Consider the following 7,127-nt stretch of genomic DNA (forward strand, 5'->3'; position numbering starts at 1 on the left):
TACAAATTTCATTTGTTTTCCCTGATCGGCGACAACTGAGCACCAAAGAGGAAACCTGTTGAAGTGAAATGGACACTATGAGAAACAATGACCTGATCAGCTCTTGTCCTGGCTCTAGATGTACAATGTAATACTTTATCCTTTTTAGTATTTGTTGTTGTTGTTGTTCTTCTTCTAGTACTAGTGGTTGAACTCTGTAATTAACACACAATTATTCTTAGGTGTTTAAAGTTTAACTGAAAAGTGATCCTTGTTAAATTTCAGAGTGGAAAAAGAGAGGGAGGAGATGTACAATTTGGGACATGCTCAATCGGCCTTGCCGCAAATGTTGGAGTTAGAAACGTACCAGGGGATTCCAATACTATCACATTAAGGTGGCATGTACCAATGCCATCTCACTAGTCCAAGTGACCAATTTCAGTTCACAATTGATGGCTCTGATAGGTCTAAGAGTCAAAGGGATCACAGAAACAAGAATAATTTCTGCTAATACTAACTGATAGAATCAAAATTGGGAGAGAATGATCCAACATGGGAAGCGGGATACACAGCAGACTCATACAATGGCAGATGTCCTAAACAACACTCTGGCCTCAGAATCAGCCCTTAAGGCATTTGGATCTGGCGGAAGAGCCCACGAGAGTATTGTAGGCATGGAAAGCCAAGACACCATGGAAAAGAAAAAAAAAGAAAATCTCTGTGAGTGAGATCCCAGTGGAAAGAACGGGGCCATCAAAGAAGGAGGTACCTTTCTCTGAAGGGAGGAGAGAACTTCCACTTTGACTATGACCCTATCGGAATAAGATCAAAGTCAGCGAACTCTAAAGGCTTCCATAGCCCTGGCAACTCATGACTAGAGCCTAGGGAGATTACTGACGCCATGAACAGGAGTGTGAAATTGTTAAGTCAGCAACAGGAGTCACTGTGTACTTACATCCCATGTGGGATCTGTCCTTAATGTGTTGTCTAATGAACAGTGATGCTATAACTAGTATTGAAACAGTATTTTTACACTTTGTGTTTCTGTGTGGGTACAAACTGATGAGATCTTTACTAATTATATACTGAATCAATCTTCTGTATATAAAGAGAATTGGAAATGAAAAAAAAACACCCTGCTGTTAAATTGGAAATGGCATAGAAAATTAATTAATTAAAAAAATATTATGTAGGATCTCTGTCTTTCATGTGCTGTACACTCTTATTTAATGCTATAACTAGTACTCTTACAGTATTTTTTTATTCACTATGTGTTGCTATATGGGGGCAAACTGTTGAAATCTTTACGTAATATATACTAAACTGATCTTCTGTATATGAAGAGAATTGAAAATGAACCTTGATGTGAATGGAAGGGGAGAGGGAGTGGGAAAGGGGAGGGTTGTGGGTGGGAGGGAAGTTATGGGAGGAAGAAGCCATTGTAACCCATAAGCTGTACTTTGGAAATTTGTATTCATTAAATAAAAGTTTAATAAATGAAAAAAAAACATAAACAGGGGCAGTGCAATGGCTTAGTTGGCTAATCCTTCGCCTGTGGTGCCAGTATCTCATATGGGTTCTAGTCCCAGTTGCTCCTCTTCCAGTCCAGCTTTCTGCTGTGGGCCAGGAAGGCAGTGGAGGATGGCCCAAGTGCTTTTGCCCCTGCACCTGCATGGAAGACCAGGATGAAACATCTGGCTCCTGGCTTCAGATCAGCACAGCGCCGTCCATAGCTGCCATCTGGGGGCTGAACCAACAGAAGGAACACCTCTCTCTCCCTCTAACTGTCTAACTCTACCTGTCAAATTAAAGAAATGTAAACAGGTTTTTTAGGTTATTTTGGAATTGCTAAAACAGTATAACCTTTGATAGCTTTTGGATCCTTTGCTTATATATAGATAAGACCAGGAGTGTGTGGAGAACAGAATCTACTGTGTGGCCTTAAATAATTCTCCATGCATTTCTCTCAGCCTATTAATGTAGGTTGCACAGACACTTTTTAATGTCATATTTTCAGGCAAATCATTCTATTATACATTTGAACTTTAACCTACTCAAATTAGTCTTAATTAAAGCCCTGAAACACTTGCCAGTAACATAAATTATAGTCAGAGCCAAAGGCTATTCCCTAATTGTTGCATTAATTGAATCTTTTGTCATGTCTAAAAAATATTTTTACCTTCAAGAGAAAGGGAGCTAGGTAGAATAAGACATATAGGTAGAGAGAACACTTTTTTGCATTAATTCATTCCTCAACACCCACAGCAGCCAGACCTGAGCCAAGACTGAATACAAGAGCCAGAAATGTAGTCCCAGTGTCTCAGAGGTGTGATAGAAGCCTAACTAATTGATTCTGGAAGTCACATCCAGGCACTCTGAAGTAGAACTAGGGTATCTTAATAGGCATCATAGGCCAGCACCATAGCTCACTAGGCTAATCCTCAGCCTGCGGCACCAGTACTCCAGGTTCTAGTCCTGGTTGGGATGCCAGTTCTGTCCCAGTTGCTCCTCTTCCAGTCCATCTCTCTGCTGTAGCTCGGGAAGGCAGTGGAGGATGGCTCAAGTGCTTGGGCCCCTGCACCCACATGAGATACCAGGAGAAAGCACCTGGCTCCTGGCTTTGGATTGGCACAGCGTGACAACCGTAGTGGCCGTTTGGGGGTGAACCAATGGGAGGAAGACCTTTCTCTCTGTCTCTCTCTCCCACTGTCTAACTCTGCCTGTCAAAAAAAAATAGGCATCATAACCACTACATTAAATGCATAACGCCCATTTAAATGTTTTTCTTTGTCATATTTGAAAGTACTATATATGATTTTCCTCTGGTAATTCCTCGCTGTTTCTATCAGAACTCCACTGATGATTTCTTGTATTTTCCTCCTGAAACCATCTGCATTCTCCTTAACATTACCCATCTAGGTATTCCCTCTAATCTCCCATTGATCCCAATCTCTGATTCTGCCTGCCTGATTTTGCCATCTGTAATCAGACACTTCTCTTTCCAGTATGAACGTCTTCCATGACTTTTAGACTATAGTTACTTCTCTATCTTGAATGCTTCTTTGTAGCTGTTCAAATAATACCTCACACTTGACGAATCTCAAATGAAACCTGCAGCATTCATTCTTTTTTATTTGTATATGGTATTAGCACAAGCCAGCCATGATTTAAATCAACATAATGGGATTTTTGTTGGACTCCTCATTTTCTATCAGGTCTAATTTCAGATCTTTCTGTTTCTTTGCCTTTACATTTTTAATCTTTTTTTTTCATTACTTGATTTTATTTTTACACTAGGTCGACAGAAAGCAATCCTCCTTAATAAAGTTGACAATTAGCTTCACTCAGAAAATTTTTGGCAATGCAAGTTAAAAAACTCATCTTACAAATTGTTCTGCAATCCAAATATACAACTTGAAAAACAATGTTTAGAAAATAAAAGCCAATGTAAAAAGACAGATTAAGGGCTATGGAGATGTACCTGGACTCAAATTGAGTTTTGCCCAATTGCTGTATGTTGTCATCTTGCTTATTCCTGGTCCCCATGACAGCCTGGTTTATCCAATCTCTGAACTGCAATTCTTCCTGTTCCTTCATGGGTCTGAAGACTCTCATTTCCTCCTTGAATGACTTTGCATCCCTGTCTTCTGCTGAGAGTTGGGACAATATTGGATTTCTGGTGGAACCAAGCCCACCACAAACTATAAATGCACTCTTCCTGAACAATGATTTGACTGAGCAGGTTATGGAGGAGGCTCTGCATAAGAAGGCAGATCTCATCTTTTCCTACCTTCCACCTATTTTCCTATACATAAAGCATATTACCTGGATGTCCTGAAAGGAGCTCCTGGTGTTCCAGGCTTTGAAGAACAGAGTTGACATCTACTCTCTTCACACAGCCTATGATGCTGCACCCCAGGGATTGAAAAAGTGGTTTTCCAAAGGGCTTGGAGCCTGCACATCCAGGCATATATATCCTTCCAAAACTCATGGCTATCCTATAGAGGGAACCCACTGAGTACAATTCAACATTAAGCATACCCAATATATGGACAAAGTTGTGTCTGCAGTGAGAGAAGTTGAAGGTGTTCCTGTCACTTCTTTTTCTGCTAGGATTGATGAGGAGAAAAACAAGGATCAGCCTGAATTGTATTGAGCAGCCTTTGATGCAGGTGAAGGCTCAGCTCTCTCAAAACAGATAATTTTACCAGAGAACTGTGCAGAAGCCTTTGCGCTACATACTGGAATGGGTCGATCATGCACCCTGGATGAATCTGTTGCCCTGGCAACCATGATTGAGCGAATCAAAAGACACCTCAAACTAACTCATATTTATGTAGCTCTTGGGGTAGGAAGGACCTTAGCATCATGAGTCAAAGCTGTGGCCCTGTGTGCTGGTTCTGGGAACAGCATCCTGCAGGGTGTGGAAGCAGACCTGTACCTCACGGGTGGGATGTCCTATCATGATGGCCTGGATGCTACTTCCCAAGGAATAAATGTCATCCTCTGTGAACACAGTAACACTAAATGAGGTTTCCTTTCTGACCTTTGTCATATTCTGGGTGCCCACATGGAGAATAAGATTAATATTATCCTGTCAGAGACAGACAGGGAACTTCTTTGTGTGGTATAAGGCATACAGAAACATCAAGATGATACAACCTACAGATTGCATCTCCACTCCTGTGGATGTGTAACATGAGTCAGTGGAGTTGATATATCTTTCTGGAAGAGTATCTTAAGATGTATGAGGATGCTTCAAAAAGTTCATGGAAATGTTTGTTTTGAGAAAACTGCATAGATTAAAAAAATTCACAAACTAAAAAAAACTTTTAACTCCATTTTCTGCAAACCTTTTGAATTGCCCTTATATTATCTTTTCTAGTTTATCTGGTTCAACAAATGTTTTATAGTTCTTAAGGAAATAACTGAACTACTATAATGAAGAGCAAATATTAAGAAAGATCAACTAAAATCAGTGCACTAAAGTTTCTTGGGAAATAACCAAGTAATTCTCTCCTTAGTTTAATTATAGTTTGGTATGTTAACCTAGATATCTCTGCCATTGGTTAGTTTTAAAATGTCATTTAAAAACTTGGAATTGAACACCTATTTTTAGGCAGTAGCCAGTTTGGGATGATATGGTCTGTCTCTGTGTCCATGTTCTGTAGATCCACCTAAATTTCATTCTTTCTCCTCAGTTTTAGAATCAACATGAGATTTATTAGGAGGATTTTTTTAAAATATGATTGCTATTCATATTACTATGTCTTTATTGCTTTTCATTCATAAAAATTAACCAAATTATAACATTAGTCCAAGCCCTAATCCTTACCCTGGCCGAGCCCTAGCCTTAGTCCTAGCCCTAACCCTAAACCTAACCCTAGATCTAAACCAGTTCTGAAGCCAAATACTAGGTCTATCCCTAGACAAAGCATTAACCCAAATTTGGCCCTCATCTTAACCATAACCTTACCTTAACGCTATACTTAGCCAAAATCCTAATTGTATCCCAATATGGTGCTTTAACCCAATCTAAACCCTAACGCTAGCACTAATCCTATCCCTTGGCTTTTCTTTGTTGGGAGGGCCTTTATTACTGTTTCAATTTCTGTGTCAGTTATGGGTCTGTTTAGGTTTTCTATGTCTTCCTGGCTCAATTTAGGTAGGTTGTATGTGTGCAAGAATCTGTCCATTTCTGATAGATTTCCCTGTTTGCTGGCATACAAGTCCTTGTAGTAATATCTGATGATTCTTTTTATTTCTGTGGTGTCTGTTGTTACGTTTCCCTTTTCATCTCTGATCCTATTTATTTGGGTCTTTTCTTTTTTTAGTTAGTTGGGCCAATGGGATGTCAATTTTGCTTATTTTTTTCAAAAAACCAGCTCCTTGTTTGGCTGATTTTTTGTAATATTTTTTGGATTCAATCATGTTGATTTCTTCTTTGATTTTAATTATTTCTCTATTCCTACTGGGTTTGGGTTTGGTTTGCTGCAGATTTTCTAGATCCTTGAGATGACTTGAAAGCTCATCTATTTGGTGCCTCTCCAATTTCTTGATGTAGGCACCTATTGATATAAACTTTCCTCTTAACACTGCTTTTGTTGTATCAAAGAAAAGCCCAGGACCAGATGAATTCACTGCTGAGTTCTACCAGACATTTAGAGAAGAACTAACTCCAATTCTTTTCAAACTAGTCAAAACAATCGAAAAAGAGGGAATCCTCCCAAATTCTTTCTATGAAGCCAGCATCACCTTAATTCCTAAGCCGGAAAAAGATGCAGCATTGAAAGAGAATTACAGACCAATATCCCTGATGAACATAGATGCAAAAATACTCAATAAAATTCTGGCCAATAGAATGTAACAACACATCAGAAAGATCATCCACCCAGACCAAGTGGGATGTATCCCTGGTATGCAGGGATGGTTCAACGTTCGCAAAACAATCAATGTAATACACTACATTAACAGACTGCAGAAGCAAAACCATATGATTCTCTCAATAGACGCAGAGAAAGCATTTGATAAAATACAACACCCTTTCATGATGAAAACTCTAAGCAAACTGGGTATGGAAGGAACATTCCTCAATACAATCAAAGCAATATATGAAAAACCCACGGCCAACAACCTATTGAATGGGGAAAATTTGGAAGCATTTCTGCTGAGATCTGGTACCAGACAGGGATGCCCATTCTCACCACCGCTCTTCAATATAGTTCGGGAAGTTCTAGCCAGAGCTATTAGGCAAGAAAAATAAATTAAAGGGATACAAATTGGGAAGGAAGAACTCAAACTATCCCTCTTTGCAGATGATATGATTCTTTATTTAGGGGACCCAAAGAACTCTACTAAGAGACTACTGGAACTCATCGAAGAGTTTGGCAAAGTAGCAGGACATAAAATCAATGCACAAAAATCAACAGCCTTTGTATACACAGGCAATGCCACGGCTGAGGAAGAACTTCTAAGATCAATCCCATTCATAATAGCTACAAAAACAATCAAATACCTTGGAATAAACTTAACCAAGGACATTAAAGATCTCTACGATGAAAACTACAAAACCTTAGAGAAAGAAATAGAAGAGGATACCAAAAAATGGAGAAATCTTCCATGCTCATGGATTGGAAGAATCAATATCA

At 39.2% G+C, this 7,127-nt stretch overlaps 1 pseudogene; it reads left to right on the forward strand.

Moving 5' to 3' along the window:
* The first annotated feature begins 3,493 nt into the window (after positions 1 to 3,493).
* On the forward strand, positions 3,494 to 4,612 carry LOC133764815 (NIF3-like protein 1; annotated as a pseudogene).
* The last annotated feature ends 2,515 nt before the right edge of the window (positions 4,613 to 7,127 follow it).

Source organism: Lepus europaeus, chromosome 7 (assembly GCF_033115175.1).
Source record: "Lepus europaeus isolate LE1 chromosome 7, mLepTim1.pri, whole genome shotgun sequence".
In the NCBI taxonomy this organism is placed as follows: domain Eukaryota; kingdom Metazoa; phylum Chordata; class Mammalia; order Lagomorpha; family Leporidae; genus Lepus; species Lepus europaeus.